The 17,881-nt window shown below is 47.8% G+C and overlaps 1 long non-coding RNA gene across 1 annotated transcript in view; it reads right to left on the bottom strand.

Annotated features, from left to right (window-relative positions):
- The window catches only part of LOC139263999 (uncharacterized), a 130,481-nt gene extending 113,990 nt beyond the window's left edge, over nt 1–16,491 (bottom strand). The window contains exon 1 of the long non-coding RNA XR_011593270.1: nt 16,435–16,491. This is a non-coding gene — a long non-coding RNA (uncharacterized lncRNA). The remainder of the gene's footprint in view (nt 1–16,434) is intronic.
- Nucleotides 16,492–17,881: the final 1,390 nt, after the last annotated feature.

Raw genomic sequence — 17,881 nt, 5'->3', positions numbered from 1 at the left:
TCAGTTCCTTGGTGTAGGTGCACAGCTTTGCCTAAATCGGGATCAGCTTGGATCGCTGTGCTTCGTCGCCCCACAGTCTCTCGAATGCCTTCTGGCTCATAACTGATTGACTCGCCCCCATGTCTGGTTCCATGGAGACCGGAGTGCCGTTAAGTTCAACTTTTAACATTATCAGAGGGCTTTTGGTGGTGAAGGTATGTATCCCATATACTTCCTCTTCATCCTCAGGTTGAGTTGCTTCTCCTGCTCGTTCATCGTGATCCTCGCTGGATCGGTCGTCCTCTCCTGCCTCTGCCACTTGGTGAGTCAGAGATCATTTGCACATTCGCTGGAGGTGCCCATTGTTCCTCAGCCCTTGCACACATAGGGCTTGAATCTACATTGGTGAGCTCTATGGCTGCCCCTGCAGCGCCAACATGGTGCTAATGGATACGTATTCACGCCCCACGGCGGACTCTAAGTCACTCTAGGCCTAGGTCTGGCCTCTGCAATCGGGTGGGCCCTGCCCTGTGCCGTTCTGCCTGCTGCAAACATTATTTTGTGCACGGTGCTTGCCAGTGAGCTTCGATTCTCTGAAGATATCTGTTTCGTGTTATCACTCGTGGATATGAAGGCTTGGGCTATTGTGATGGCCTTGCTCAGATCTAGGGATTCGGCAGACAGCAGTTTGTGAAGAATGGCCTCGTGGCCAATTCCAAGCACGAAAAAGTCCCGTAACATTCCCCCCAAGTATTCTGCAAAGTCGCACTGCCCCGCAAGGGAGTCGAGGAGGCGGGAGCTCGGAGCAGCGCGAGTCCGGGGTCGGCGAGAGGCCTATAAAGGCCAGCGGGAGCTCGGAGCAGTCAGTCGAGGAGGCGGGAGCGCGGAGCAGCGCGAGTCCGGGGTCGGCGAGAGGCCTATAAAGGCCAGCGGGAGTCGAGCAGTCAGTCGAGGAGGCGGGAGCTCGGAGCAGCGCGAGTCCGGGGTCGGCGAGAGGCCTATAAAGGCCAGCGGGAGTCGAGCAGTCAGTCGAGGAGGCGGGAGCTCGGAGCAGCGCGAGTCCGGGGTCGGCGAGAGGCCTATAAAGGCCAGCGGGAGCTCGGAGCAGTCAGTCGAGGAGGCGGGAGCTCGGAGCAGCGCGAGTCCGGGGTCGGCGAGAGGCGTACCGGTGCAGCTACAGGGAGAAGGCAAAAAAAACAAAGGTGACGTCACAGCCTAGGGGGTAAGTGATTGGCTGGTGATTGGTGAGTAGTTTTTCTTTTTCTTCTTATATTGGTCAGTAACTTTTAACATTGTTATTACCAGTTTAAGTGTATCTAAGGGTTAAGACATGGCAGGAGAGCTCGGTCGGGTGTTGTGCTCCTCCTGTACCATGTGGGAACTCAGGGACGCTTCCGGTGTCCCTGACGACTATGTGTGCGGGAAGTGTATCCGCCTCCAGCTCCTGACGGTCCGCGTTACGGAATTGGAGCTGAAGGTGGATTCACTCTGGAGCATCCACGATGCTGAGAATGACGTGAGTATCACGTGTAGTGAGTTGGTCTTACCGCAGGGAAAGGGTCCACAGCCAGATAGGGAATGGAAGACCAGCAGGAAGAGTAGAGCAAGGAAGGTAGTGCAGGGGTCCCCTGCGGTCATCCCCCTGCAAAACAGATACACCGCTTTGGGTACTGTTGAGGGGAATGACTCATCAGGGGAGGGCAGCAGCAGCCAAGTTCATGGCACCGTGGCTGGCTCTGCTGCACAGGAGGGCAAGAAAAAGAGTGGGAGAGCGATAGTGATAGGGGATTCAATTGTGAGGGGAATAGATAGGCGTTTCTGCGGCCGCAACCGAGACTCCAGGATGGTATGTTGCCTCCCTGGTGCAAGGGTCAAGGATGTCTCGGAGCGGGTGCAGGACATTCTGAAATGGGAGGGAGAACAGCCAGTTGTCGTGGTGCACATTGGTACCAACGACATAGGCAAAAAAAGGGATGAGGTCCTACGAAACGAATTTAAGGAGCTAGGAGCTAAATTAAAAAGTAGGACCTCAAAAGTAGTAATCTCGGGATTGCTACCAGTGCCACGTGATAGTCAGAGTAGGAATCGCAGGATAGCGCAGATGAATACGTGGCTTGAGCAGTGGTGCAGCAGGGAGGGATTCAAATTCCTGGGGCATTGGGACCGGTTCTGGGGGAGGTGGGACCAGTACAAACCGGACGGTCTGCACCTGGGCAGGACTGGAACCAATGTCCTCGGGGGAGTGTTTGCTAGTGCTGTTGGGGAGGATTTAAACTAATATGGCAGGGGGATGGGAACCAATGCAGGGAGACAGAGGGAAACAAAAAGGAGCCAAAAGCAAAAGACAGAAAGGAGATGAGGAAAAGTGTAGGGCAGAGAAACCCAAGGCAAAGAACAAAAAGGGCCACTGTACAGCAAAATTCTAAAAGGACAAAGGGTGTTAATAAAACAAGCCTGAAGGCTTTGTGTCTTAATGCAAGGAGTATCCGCAATAAGGTGGATGAATTAATTGTGCAAATAGATGTTAACAAATATGATGTGATTGGGATTACGGAGACGTGGCTCCAGGATGATCAGGGCTGGGAACTCAACATTCAGGGGTATTCAACATTCAGGAAGGATAGAATAAAAGGAAAAGGAGGTGGGGTAGCATTGCTGGTTAAAGAGGAGATTAATGCAATAGTTAGGAAAGACATTAGCTTGGATGATGTGGAATCTATATGGGTAGAGCTGCAGAACACCAAAGGGCAAAAAACGTTAGTAGGAGTTGTGTACAGACCTCCAAACAGTAATAGGGATGTTGGGGAGGGCATCAAACAGGAAATTAGGGGTGCATGCAATAAAGGTGTAGCAGTTATAATGGGTGACTTTAATATGCACATAGATTGGGCTAGCCAAACTGGAAGCAATACGGTGGAGGAGGATTTCCTGGAGTGCATAAGGGATGGTTTTCTAGACCAATATGTTGAGGAACCAACTAGGGGGGAGGCCATCTTGGACTGGGTGTTGTGTAATGAGAGAGGATTAATTAGCAATCTCATTGTGCGAGGCCCCTTGGGGAAGAGTGACCATAATATGGTGGAATTCTGCATTAGGATGGAGAATGAAACAGTAAATTCAGAGACCATGGTCCAGAACTTAAAGAAGGGTAACTTTGAAGGTATGAGGCGAGAATTGGCTAGGATAGATTGGCGAATGATACTTAGGGGGTTGACTGTGGATGGGCAATGGCAGACATTTAGAGACCGCATGGATGAAGTACAACAATTGTACATTCCTGTCTGGCGTAAAAATAAAAAGGGGAAGGTGGCTCAACCGTGGCTATCTAGGGAAATCAGGGATAGTATTAAAGCCAAGGAAGTGGCATACAAATTGGCCAGAAATAGCAGCGAACCTGGGGACTGGGAGAAATTTAGAACTCAGCAGAGGAGGACAAAGGGTTTGATTAGGACAGGGAAAATGGAGTACGAGAAGAAGCTTGCAGGGAACATTAAGGCGGATTGCAAAAGTTTCTATAGGTATGTAAAGAGAAAAAGGTTGGTGAAGACAAACGTAGGTCCCCTGCAGTCAGAATCAGGGGAAGTCATAACGGGGAACAAAGAAATGGCGGATCAATTGAACAAGTACTTTGGTTCGGTATTCACTAAGGAGGATACAAACAACCTTCCGGATATAAAAGGGGTCAGAGGGTCTAGTAAGGAAGAGGAACTGAGGGAAATCTTTATTAGTCGGGAAATTGTGTTGGGGAAATTGATGGGATTGAAGGCAGATAAATCCCCAGGGCCTGATGGCCTGCATCCTAGAGTACTTAAGGAGGTGGCCTTGGAAATAGCGGATGCATTGACAGTCATTTTCCAACATTCCATTGACTCTGGATCAGTTCCTATGGAGTGGAGGGTAGCCAATGTAACCCCACTTTTTAAAAAAGGAGGGAGAGAGAAAACAGGGAATTATAGACCGGTCAGCCTGACCTCAGTAGTGGGTAAAATGATGGAATCAATTATTAAGGATGTCATAGCAGTGCATCTGGAAAATGGTGACATGATAGGTCCAAGTCAGCATGGATTTGTGAAAGGGAAATCATGCTTGACAAATCTTCTGGAATTTTTTGAGGATGTTTCCAGTAAAGTGGACAAAGGAGAACCAGTTGATGTGGTATATTTGGACTTTCAGAAGGCTTTCGACAAGGTCCCACACAAGAGATTAATGTGCAAAGTTAAAGCACATGGGATTGGGGGTAGTGTGCTGACGTGGATTGAGAACTGGTTGTCAGACAGGAAGCAAAGAGTAGGAGTAAACGGGTACTTTTCAGAATGGCAGGCAGTGACTAGTGGAGTGCCGCAAGGTTCTGTGCTGGGGCCCCAGCTGTTTACATTGTACATTAATGATTTAGACGAGGGGATTAAATGCAGTATCTCCAAATTTGCGGATGATACTAAGTTGGGTGGCAGTGTGAGCTGCGAGGAGGATGCTATTAGGCTGCAGAGTGACTTGGATAGGTTAGGTGAGTGGGCAAATGCATGGCAGATGAAGTATAATGTGGATAAATGTGAGGTTATCCACTTTGGTGGTAAAAACAGAGAGACAGACTATTATCTGAATGGTGACAGATTAGGAAAAGGGAAGGTGCAACGAGACCTGGGTGTCATGGTACATCAGTCATTGAAGGTTGGCATGCAGGTACAGCAGGCGGTTAAGAAAGCAAATGGCATGTTGGCCTTCATAGCGAGGGGATTTGAATACAGGGGCAGGGAGGTGTTGCTACAGTTGTACAGGGCCTTGGTGAGGCCACACCTGGAGTATTGTGTACAGTTTTGGTCTCCTAACTTGAGGAAGGACATTCTTGCTATTGAGGGAGTGCAGCGAAGGTTCACCAGACTGATTCCCGGGATGGCGGGACTGACCTATCAAGAAAGATTGGATCAATTGGGCTTGTATTCACTGGAGTTCAGAAGAATGAGAGGGGACCTCATAGAAACGTTTAAAATTCTGACGGGTTTAGACAGGTTAGATGCAGAAAGAATGTTCCCAATGTTGGGGAAGTCCAGAACCAGGGGTCACAGTCTGAGGATAAGGGGTAAGCCATTTAGGACCGAGATGAGGAGAAACTTCTTCACCCAGAGAGTGGTGAACCTGTGGAATTCTCTACCACAGAAAGTAGTTGAGGCCAATTCACTAAATATATTCAAAAGGGAGTTAGATGAAGTCCTTACTACTCGGGGGATCAAGGGTTATGGCGAGAAAGCAGGAAGGGGGTACTGAAGTTTCATGTTCAGCCATGAACTCATTGAATGGCGGTGCAGGCTAGAAGGGCTGAATGGCCTGCTCCTGCACCTATTTTCTATGTTTCTATGTTTCTATGTTTAGGTCAGCGATAAAACACGCCACGTTCTGGCCCTCGGATCGACGGTGCATGTAAAAGCGGTACCTGGCCATCAGGATGCTCTTCTTTGGCTTGAGATGTTTCTTAGCCAACGTACACAGCTCTGTGTAAGATTTGTCCGTTATTTTGACCGGTGCCAGCAAATTTTTAAGTAGGCCATATACCGATCACCCACATGCGGTGAGGAGAATCGCCCTGCGCTTGGTTGCCGTCTCAGGCTTGTCCAATTCGTTGCCCACAAAATGCTGGTCGAGGTGCTCCATGAAGGCTTCCCAATCAACACCCTCAACAAATCTCTCAAGAATACCAACGGCAGCCATTACCATGTGAAAGTTCTTGATCCATTTCTCGTCGCCAATTTGTTATGTTCAGAATAAATTCACAGGATTAATATCGCAAGCTCAAACTGTTGTGACCTTGGTCTCTTTATTCAGACTCCAGAGTGAGGAAGCAGCATGGTGAACCACCTTTTATACCTGCCTGCCCCAGGGTGCACAGGTGACCCTTAGATCTCCCACAGGTATGCCCCCTAGTGGCAAGTCTTACATTTAGGTAAGGTCTACATACATACATAACAGATAGAGTGGGCAGTCAACGATGAAACGTGCATTTCAGCCTTCATGCAAAGCGTTGAATTATGAGCTGCTGACGTAAGGCTTTTGCAGCGGCGAAATCTCCATGAGGCCTCCCCTGTGGTGATGGGGGTGGTGGGATGGGTTTGTCAACAGGCTCCTCATCCTCCTCCTCCTCCTCCTCCTCCTCCCCTCTCTCCTAAGGTGCTGCTTCAATCCTTAGTGACAAATCCTGTCCCCTCATGATGGCTAAGTTGTGTAGCATGCAACACATCACAATGAACTCAGAGACCTGCTGAGGGGAGTATTGCAGGCAGCTTCCAGAGTCGTCCAGGCATCAGAAGCGCTGCTTGAGCACTCCAATTGTCTTTTTGACAATGTTGCATGTGGCTATATGGCTGACATTGAAGCTGTTTTGTCTATAATGTACTTATGAATGACTCCACAAGGCAATGTGTTGTACTTGAACTGTAGTGACCTTGTTCCTTTATTCCAAACTCCAGAGTGCTCTGCAAGCACTCAGCATGGTGTGCAGCCTTTTATACAGGGCCCTGCCACCGGGGCAGGAAACCCTGGGTCTCCACCAGTTGCACCCTCTAGTATGTACATGGTGTGAACCTTATTGATAGTACATCAGGTAAACAAGTCTCCATCTTATACAATCTCACAGTGACCACACATAGAGTACATCCATAGTCAGCATATATGACATCACTCTTTCCCAAGTCCTTTGTGGCAATTACCTTTGCACTATGTTCTCTGGCTTAGCTCTCTCCAGACTTAAGTGCAAATAGCCCTTGCACCTCGGCTGTGCTTTGGCTTGGCTCTCTCCCTGTTAACTCCCAAGTCCTTTTTGCCACAAATGTTGAGTAGTGGTTATCAGATTGGATGGTTCGATGATGTAGTGGAGGTTCAAGTGGGTTCTGGATGTGATCCATGTGTGTGTCCATGGCTTCATACATCAATTTCCGCACCCACCCCCCCACCCCCGCCACAGCGAGATCATGCAGCTGGTCCATTACATTAACGTACAGGATCAGATGCAGTGCAAGTATAAAGAAAGGAAGAAAAAACATTTTTTTTACAGTTTGTATAGTGACACCTTGGTTCCGTGACTTACATTCATTATGTTTTACAGTTGTGCGCCAGAATTGGGTAGATTGCATTCATGGTTTAGTCATGGTCAGTACTGAGGTAGCAGTACAGTTATGCGAGGCCGCTTGTTCCAGAGCAACCAGACGGGGTCCTAGTCGTCTGATGGCGGCGCTGCGCCCCCTGCTAGCAGGATGGGCTTGGTTCGCTCACCGAACCAGGACTCAGGGCCTTTGCCGTTGCCTAGTAGTGGGCAGAGCCACAGATGTGTGTGGCCTCCCTGTCCTTCTTTGAGGGCTGCCTGCCTGCTCGCTCATGGTGTTGGGAACCCAGCTGTTCCAGGTCCCATTTGGGGAACTCGTTGGTTCTGACCTTTCGCTCCCAGACATGGTTGAGGTAGTGACTGGGTCTGGGGGCTGTACCGTCTCCACCCGGGTGCTGGGCAATGGCGGCTGATTGCATGTATTGTCGCCTTTTTTGTTTCCATGTCCGTGGCGAATGGTGCCATTGGATGCCTGCAGCGTGGGATAGACCTGGGGCAGGGTATCAGGCTCCGCGCCTTTACCCTCTCGAATTCACTCACTTGCTGCTCTAGGGGACGCTCTAGTCCCGACATCTCGCAACAACATTTAGTTCTTTGCATTAGGAATAGTACTGACATCTCGCAACAACATTTTGTTCACAATCTTAATTGGTTCGTGACATTGATTGCCATGCATACGATGTCTCTTTAAGTTCAGTTGGTTGCAGGTCTCCTTTAAGAGAACCCTGCTGGCTTTACCCCAATCAGATCCTTTGTTGGACACCACGTGTTTGTCCCTCAGTGTTGCACCTCATGATGTTGCTGAGGCCATCTTTTCTTTCAGCCACGCTGCCCCTCGCTGCAGCAGGGATGCCATCTTGCCTCTGTCCTCGAGGTCGACTGCCTTGATCCTTCTCTCCCGCGATTCTGCCACAAACGCTGGAAGGGTACCTGTGAAATCAATCTTCTTCCCCAGGAGTCCTGCCACTGGAGCCGGGAAGGTACTTTTAGATCATTCCAGTTGGATCATTGCCATGCAGTCGTGATGGATGGTCTGTGCCTCAGGTGCTGTACTGGTCTGTTCTCTGGTGCCTGACCCAAGCAAAGGTGAGGTTTTGCTCTGCCTCTGAGCATGGGGGACATTGATTGCTGGATCTTCCCATTTCCACTGAATCTTACCCACCCACCTTCTTCTGAGTAGCGTTGGGCCATCACCTGCAACAATACACAAAGGTAACTTATGCACCATGCCATTATGGATTACACTTACATCCGCACTACCAAGAACTGGGATCAGCTCTTTGGTGTGGGTGCGCAACTTTTCCTGTACTGGAACCAGTTTGGGTCATTTTTCATTCCAAAGCCTCTCGAAGGCATCTTGGCTCATCACTGACTGGCTCGCTCCCGTGTCCACTTCCATGAAGACTGGAACGCCGTTTATCCTGACTTCCATCCTCACTGGAGGACAATCAGTGATGCAGGTATACACTCCATACACTTCTTCTTGGGGCTGAGCTGCCTCTCTGGCCAAATCATTATACTCCTCGCTGGATTCCAAGTCATCTACCAACTCCTCTGCTAGAGGGTGAGTCGTATTTCTTTTACATATGTGCTGGAGGTGGCCCTTCGTGTTACAGGCTTTGCATACATACTCAGAAAACTGACACTGGGGAGCTCTATGACGTCCTTAGCAATGCCAGCATGGTGCTACTCGATTAGTACCCCTCGGCGGACTCTGAGTTTTGGAACCCTGAGGTCTGTGCTCTCTGCCCTGGGCAGAACCACGTTCTACAGTCTTGCCTGTGAAAGGCACCATTCTGTGTACAGTGCTTGCCGGGTTTGAGTCCACAGGCTGAATGATTTGCTTGATGCTGCAGGTCGAGGTTATGAATGCCTGACTGATGCCGATGGCTTTCTGCATTTTGACTGTGGTGCCGGCAGATAGTAGCTTGTGAAGGAGGCCCTCGTGGCCAATCCTTATAACGAAGATGTCTCGTAATGCTTCGTTGAGGTGCGTGCCAAAATCACATGGTGCTGCAAGTCTCCTGAGGTCGGCTGCATATTTTGCAAACTCCTGGCCCTCAGGTCTGCGGTGAGTATAGAATCTGTGCCTGGCCGTGAGGATGCTCTCCTTTGAATGAATTCACAACTAACTTAAACCAATCAGCTCATGATATGTCTTATCCTTGGCCTTTGTGAGTGCCAGCAAGTTGCTGACGAGGCGGTAGACCTCAAGCCCACAACTGGTCAGACGTATAGCCTTGCGCTTCTCCGCCAATGTGTCGGTGTCCCCTGCCAGGTCGTTTGCCACGAAATATTGTTCGAGCCTTTCTGTGAAGGCATCGCAATCATCACCCTCTGCAAAGTCTTTTAGTGTGCCAAAAGTAGCCATGATCGCGTAAAAGTCCTTATTCTTGTCGCCAGTTGTTATGTCTATAATGTACTTATCAATGACTCCACAAGGCAATGTGTCTTATTTGAACTGTAGTGACCTTGGTCCTTTATTCCAGAGTGCTCTGCAAGCATGGTGTGCAGCCTTTTATACAGGGCCCTGCCACCGGGGCACGAAACCCCCGGTCTTCACCCTCTAGTGATGCCAACATGTATATACATGGTGTGAATCTTATTGATAGTACATCAGGTAAACAAGTCTCCATCTTATACAATCTCACAGTGACTACACATAGAGTAAATCCATAGTCAGCATATACAACAGTAGCGATGCTCGGCTTCTGTCTGAGGGTTTCAGAGGGGGGTCATGAGCCAGGTGGCGAGGCCGTAACCTTTGTTCCCCAGCATCCAGCTCTGGCCTTGTGAATGACGCTCAAACAGGTATGAGACAGTGCGCTCACACAAGATGAAAGCATCATGGATGCTCCCTGAAAATTGGGTATTTACAGCCATGATGCATTGAGTAGGTCGCAGACGATCTGTATGTTCAACGACTGGAATCCCTTTCAGTTTCAGTAAACCTGTGGATCCTCAAAAGGTGCTCGCAGGACAATGTGCATACAGTCAATGGCAGCCTGTACCTTGGGGAAGCCAGCAATTCATGCAAAACGTATGGACCTCTCATTCTGTGCTTCCCTGGTCATTGGGAAGTTTATGAAGTCCATCCTGCATGGATACAGTGCAGTAGTCACCTGGCGAATGCAGCGATGTGTGGCGTGCTGTGAGATGGAGCATATGTCCCCCGCTGATGCCTGAAAGGAGCTGGAGGCATAGAAGGCAAGTGCCGCAGTCACCTTCACCTCGACGGGCAGTGCAGTCCTCTTCCTGCTTATAGCCTTTACGAGCTGGCACATCTCTGTGACAACCTCTTTTTGAAAGCGTAGCCTTCTAATGCACTGTGCCTCAGACAAGTACAGGCATGAGCACTATTCCCTGTAAACTCACGGGGGGGGGGGGGGGTAAAGCCTCCGCCCCACACTTCTGCGAGCTCTTTGATTATGCTCATAATGCTCTTGAATAAGCCTTCTTCCAGCCCGATACTGCATAGAAAATGTAGCCAGCAATAATGGCAGAGATAGTACAGCCCCCGTTCTTTTAAATGTCCTTAAATGTCCTTTTAAAAAAAAGTATAAACTCACAAAAAGCTCACTGTGTAAAACTCAGCCTTCCCTCCAAATCCTTTTATGCTCTGAATTTTAGCACCGTTTTTCAAGATGGCGCCGTTATCGGTGGGTGCGCGGTGAACCCGACCTGGGAAGGCATGATTTTTTGCGCGAGTTTAGGGCGGGCGGTAAAAATAGTGATAACGGCAAATTTTGCAAAAACGGCGATAACAGAGCGTTGCACGACGATTGAGGTCATAAAAAAAAGGGCAGGCGATAATTTTTATCGCGGGCGCAAAACCGGTGACAAAACTTGCGAAATGATGATAAATTTTTTACCACCAAAGAGCACACTTTTTACGCCCAATAATGGCGTTAAAATGGGCGTAAACCTGGTTAATTATGGTCTCTAGATTAAGAGTCCAGTAACTGATGATACTGGAGGATTTTAGCGTGAAAGGGAAAAAAAGGTGGTTTGGACATGATGGGTTTGAAATGGTCTTTGACGGTAGTGTATAACATGTGATAGAGATCCCGCAGCTGACCTGAAAGAAAATCAATTGCTGTGTAAAATGGGATGCTGATTCATTGTTGCCTAGTACCAATTTTACCTCTGGTGACATTATAGATGTGGCTTGTAGCAGAGGCTCACCCTATTCCGGAACCAGTGCGCCACAGTTATCAGCGCGTACGCCCCAACACTTGATGCAACAGATGAGGCCAAAGAGGTATTCCACTCCAGCCTCGAACAATCCCTGTCCCAAGTCCATCTAGATGACAAACTGATCCTCCTCAGCGATGTCAACGCCAGGGTCGGTAAGGGCACAGACTTCTGGGGAGGCGTGATCGGTAGAGAGAGAATGGGGAAATCAACTCCAGTGGTATCCTGCTCCTGACAAAATGCCTAGAACATCACCTTGTCATCACCAACACCTTGTTCCATCAGAGGGACAAGTATAAGGCATCGTGGCAACACCCTCGCTCCAAGCACTTGCACCTGCTCGACTACGTCATCGTCCGAGCGTGGGACCGCAAGAACGTGCGCATCACCTGACAAGAGCTGATAACTGCTGGATGGACCACCGCCTAATCCGTTTATTTATCAACTTTAATATAGCCCCAAAACGGCGATGGCAACAGAAGCAATGCCGCAGAAAAATCAACGCCAGGGCACTCAAAGTATCATTTAAGAGAGCCCTATACAGCCAACATCTCACTGCCAAACTGGCGACCCTCGATGACCACGAGATGCAGAGTGGCCACAGGGCCTCCAGAACTAACGCCTGTGAAGAGACGCACGGTCACTCAACCAGGAAAAAACAAGACTGCTTTGATGCGAATAACCAGGAGATCCAGGAGCTAATAAACCGCAAGTGCAGTGCATTTCTGAACTTAAAGCTGTAACCCAATTTGGGAGCAGTAAAGCAGCTCTACAGATGGCTGAAGGCCAAGGTTCAACAAAATACACGCGACCTAAAGAATAGATGGTGGGTGGAGAAAGCACAGGAGGTCCAGCAGCTGGCCAACAGCCATGACATGCAAGGGTTCTTAACCGCAGTTAAGTCCATCTGCGGCTCAAGCACCCAAGGTCCCACCCCACTGCTGGCCAAGAATGGGGAGACACTCATTAAGGACACTGAGGCAGTCAGGGCCCGTTGGAAGGAGCACTTCTAAGCTCTTCTTAATCGAGACTCTGCCTTTGACATGAGTGTCCTGGGCTCCATCCCACAGCATGTTACCCGCCACCATCTCAGCAAAACCCCAGCCCTGCACGAGGTAGAAATGGCCATCCATCAGCTCAAGAACAACAAGGCATCAGGAGCAGATGGAATCCCCATCAAGGCACTAAAGTATGGCGTTGAATCACTATTGGCACGAATGCACAATCTCATCTCTCTTATCTGGAAGGAGGAGAGTATGCCAGGAGATCTCAGAGAGGCCGTAATTGTGACCATCTTCGAAAAAGGGGACAAGTCTGACTGCGTCAATTACAGAGGAATCACCCTGCTGTCAGCCACTGGGAAAGTCATTGCTAAAATCCTCCTCAACCGTCTTCTTCCTGTAGCTGAAGATGCGGATTCCGTCCACTAAAGGGTACAAAGGACATGATCTTCATCGCGCAGCAAGTACAAGAGAAATGCAGGAATCAGCATCAACCGTTGTACATGATCTTCTGTGACCTGACAAAGGCCTTTGACACTTTCAACCGTGAAAAGTTGATAGCCCCCAAAAGTTTGTCACCATCCTCCAACTGCTCCACGACGGCATGTAAGCCATGATGCTGACCAATGGATCCACCACAGACCCAATCCACATCCGGGCCGGGGTCAATCAGGGCTGCGTCAACGCGCCAACGCTCCACTCAATCTTCCTTTCTGCAATGCTCCATCTCACATTCAACAAGATCCCCACTGGAGTGGAACTAAACTATAGAACCAATGGGAACCTGTTCAACCATCATCGCCTCCAAGCTAGATCCAAGGTCGTTCCATCCTCTGTCGTTGAACTACAGTATGCGGACAATACTTGCATCTGCGCACATTCAGAGGCCAAACTCCAAGCCATCATCAACATCTTCAACATCTTACAAAAGCATGGGCCTTACACTAAACATCCGTAAGACAAAGGTCCTCCACCAACCTGGCCCCGCCACGCAACACTGCCTCTCCTGGTCATCAAAATCCACGACACTGCCTTGGACAACATAGGCCATTTTCCATACCTTGGGAGCCTACTATCAGCAAGGGCAGACATCAAAGATGAGGTCCAACACCACCTCCAGTGTGCCAGCGTAGCCTTCGGACACCTGAGGAAGAGAGTGCTTGAAGACCAGGACCTCCAATCTGGCACCAAGCTTATGGTCTACAGGGCTGTAGTGATTCCCACCCTCCTATATGGCTCAGAGACATGGACCATATACAGTAGACACGTCAAAGCGCTGGAGAAGGATCACCAGCACTGCCTCCACAAGATCCTGAAAATTCACTGGGAGGATAGACGCACTAATGTCAGTGTTCTCGATCAGGCCAACATCCCCAGCATTGAAGCACTGACCATACTCAACCAGCTCCGTTGGGCAGGCCACATCGTCTGCATTCCCGACACGAGACTCCCAAAGCAAGCGCTCTACTTGGAACTCCTACACGGCAAGCGAGCCCCAGGCAGAAGAAGTGTTTCAAGGACACCCTCAAAGCCTCCTTGATAAAGTGCAACATCCCCACTGGCAGTTGGGAATCCCTGGCCCAGGACCGGCTTAAGTAGAAGAGGTGCTGAGCACCTCGAGCTTCACTGCTGAGAGCATGCAGAAACCAAATAACCAAATGCAGACAGCAGAAGGAGCGTATGGAAAACCAGACTATGATGGAGGGAATGCCATTGATGAAATAGCTGAAGAAAGTTGGGCCCAAGACATTGCCCTGAGGAACTACAGTGATGTCCTGGGGCTGTGGTGATTGGCCTCCAACAACCATAACCACCTTCCTTGTGCTAGGTATGACTCCAGCCAGTGGAGAGATTCCCCCCTGATTCCAACTGACTTCTTTTATGCCACACTTGGTCAAATGTTGCCTTGATCTCAAGGGCAATCACTCTCACCTCAGCTCTAGAATTTTGTCCAGGCTTGTACCAAGGCTGTAATGAGGTCTGGAGCTGAGCGGTCCTTGCGGAACCCAAACTGGGCATTGGTGAGCAAGTTATTGCTAAGTAAAAGCCACTTTATAGAAATATTGACAACACCTCCCTTCACTTTGCTGATGATTGATAATTGGTTGATGGGATATTAATTGGCCGGATTGGATTTGTCCAGCTTTTTGTAGACAGGATATACATGGGCAATTTTCCACTTTGTCGGGTAGATGCCAGTGTTGTAGCTATATGGAACAGCTTGGCTAGAGGCACAGATAGTTCTGGAGCACAAGTCTCCAGCACTACAACCAGGATGTTGTCAGGGCCCATAGCCTTTGCTGTATTCAGTGCTCTCAGCCATTTCTTGATAGCATGTGGAGTGAATCAAATTGGCTGAATACTGGCTTCTGTGATGGTGGGGACCTTAGGAGGAAGCCAAGATGGATCACCCACTCGGCACTTCTGCTGAAGATGATGACTCACTTGCTGGGTTCCGCCATCAATGCAGATGGGGATGTTCATGGAACCTCCTCCTCCCGTTAATTGCTTAATTGTCCAGCACCATTCACGACTGGATGTGGCAGGACTGCAGAGCTGTGATCTGATCCGTTGATAGTGGGATCGCTCAGCTCTGTCTATAGCATGCTGCTTCTGCTGTTTAGCATGCATGTAGTTCTGTGTTGTAGCTTCATCAGGTTGGCACCTCATTTTTAGGTATGCCCTGGTGCTGCTCCTGGCATTGAAACAGAGCTAGTCTCCTGGCTTGATGGTAATGATAGAGTGATACCAGTCACGATGTGATGTTACTCACTAATTGTAGTAGATAAACGTATAAAGGAAAAACTATTTCATCATTACATCCGTTTCTTTTGGTAAATGTAATAAACAGAGGAAAACATTCCACATAATCTCACAAATGAAGGTTCACGAAACATCCAGTCTTGAAGTAATAATTGGAATGGGCGAGGGATTCCTTTAGTGTGTGTTTAGTCTGACTGGGCACCATCTGGATATAATCAGCTGTTCATTATTAAAGCTGTTATCTGTTTTCAAACAGACTATGTCCAAATGCCATAACATCTGATAGAAATTCTGACAAACCTGTTAAACAATCAAATCAAGTACACAGAGGTCTGTGCTTGACTGATTTTGGGTTTCTAAAATTGACAAGATATTTTGAAAAGCCATGATGCAGTTTTAACTGGGTCTTTTTGACTGGCCATGCATTTCCAGAACTATTGTACTGTGTCACAAGTCTGGTTTAGACTTGCCTAACTCATTACTTCTGGTGTTAGCAAACATATATGCAATGCCAAGATTAAATGGTCCATGCCAAGGAAGTAACCTCAGATTGTATAGACTTGCCTGTACTATGACTGAATGAAACCAGTTTTTGAGAGACTTCGAGTGGTATTTCATTTTTCACAATGCAGTCGGTAGCTCATTTGTGTTTAAACATTTTTTTCCATTTAAATATCTACCATTTTAGATTCTAATATTATGTCTCTAAAGGGAAACTTTATTGTTGTAGATCCATTTGGCATAGGACTAAATATTTGAATGCACTTTTCCTGAGTATCACCCATTAGATCTGTCCTTGCTGACCTACATTAGCTTCCGGTGAAGAAAAGCTTCAAATTTTAACTTTCTACCTGTGTTCAAATCGCTCCATGATCTCACCCCTCCCGACCTCTGTAACCTCTTCTAGCCCCACAACCCTTTGAGAATCCTGCATTCTTCCAATTCTGGCCACTTGTGTATCCCCGAATTCCTTCACCCCACCTCACCTTCAACTGTCTCGGCTCGAAGATGTGGAATTCCCTCTCCAAATCTCTTTGTCTCTCCACTTGTTTCCCGCATTACAACAGTGACTACACTTCAAAAGTACTTCATTGGCTATAAAGCGCTTTGAGACATTCGGTGGTCGTGAAAGGCGCTATAAAAATCCAAGACTTTCTTTTCTTTTCCTCCTTTAAGATGCTCCTTAAAACCTCCCTCTTTGATGTATCCTATTGTCTCCTTCCGTGTCAATCTTTGTCTGATAATGCTCCTGTGACACACCCTGGAATATTCTACTATGTGAAAGGCATTCTGGAAATGCAAGTTATTGAGTAATATTGGCCCTGAAATCCTGGTTTCTTCTCCCCGTGAGCGTTCAACTACAAATAGGACAAAAGATGCGCACTTAGCTTTTGGTCGAATGCTCACCAGAGATCCCGGTCCTGAGGCCTCCTGTTCTTGAGCAACGGAGCGCGTTCACGTTGGGACGTCCGGAAGGAATCACGTTGGTCTGTACACCCAATCACGGTAAAGTATTTTCTCATTCATAGTAATAGGAGTTCCGTAAGTCTGAAACTCCTATTACTATGAATGACAAACACCCAAACACTACATAAAAAATTAAGAAAAACACACCACATAAACACACGAAACACTATAGTTGATAGAAATGTTTTTGAAAAGAAAAATTTGCCGATTTTTAAAAAAAGTTTTAATTATGTTTTAAAATAAACCCTGGGCAGGGTTTTTAATTTAAATATGTATTTTTAAATTTTATTTTTATATGATTTTGATATGTTTTAAAATAGTCTATGCGCCTGCTTTTATCAGGCGCAAGAGTTTTAAGGACATTCGCAGGGCAAGAGATGGGCAAATAGCCCAATCTCTGCCGTGGGAATGTCCTTCTCCTGGAGATGCGTGTGATCTGTCAAGCCAGAAACTTGACAGATCGGAAAAGCCGGTTTTCGGCGCATGCGCATTGCGCGCCAAAAATCGGCTTTTGTGATGCCTTCCCGGGTTCCCGGGTCACACTCCGTATGGACCCGGGGAGGCCTGGATTTCAAGGCCATTATCTAAATTAGCTAATGCTTCAGTTTGAGACAATTAAAAATGTACTTCAAATTCAATACACATATAAATCATATTAGCCTAGAACTGACTGTTGCATTAGCAAACACTCAATGCAAGTGTATGACATTCCGTTGTCAGATACCTTAGCGATGTTAAAATAAATGGGTTGGCATATACAAATATTACCAACAATTACTTCTAGCCTGAAGTGAAATCATGAACCCTACAAACTGAAATACACCATACCATGAAATGCATGGGTTACTTTACACAGCACATAATTTCTATGTGCTATTTTTAGCATGTCAATTAACATACTTACATCAAATTTCTGTGTGCATTATTTTAATGAGGTTATTACCCCATTTCAAATGAATAGGCTAAAATACCACACACTGAATCGAACAGACATTATTCAAAACCTAGAAAAACCTGATTGGCCACACTCACCGAGATGTCCCCAGTCATATTTTGTAGGCTTTGTCATGCTTACCTGGTAACAACCATGAAGAGGTCACTCCACAAGTTGTGGGTCAGCAGAAAGCCCGATGCAGACCAATGCCATCTGTTGCTAGGACATCTTCTGCTAACATGCACCATTGACCTGTCAGTACCAATCAGCCATGGCCTCCAAATTTGTGGGCATGATACAGCGGAATGGCAAACAGCGTCACCCTCCTTGCAGCAACACCTCCACCTCGGCAGCTGGCAATCGGGGAATTGAGTGTTGTGCTGCTCTGTCATGCGCCTGCATCTTGGGTTTCCTTCCCTTTATTTTTGGCTATCACTATCTCTGCTTTCAGCC

Source organism: Pristiophorus japonicus, chromosome 5 (genome assembly GCF_044704955.1).
Source record: "Pristiophorus japonicus isolate sPriJap1 chromosome 5, sPriJap1.hap1, whole genome shotgun sequence".
NCBI lineage: Eukaryota > Metazoa > Chordata > Chondrichthyes > Pristiophoridae > Pristiophorus > Pristiophorus japonicus.
This window is presented reverse-complemented; position numbering and strand designations above follow the sequence as displayed.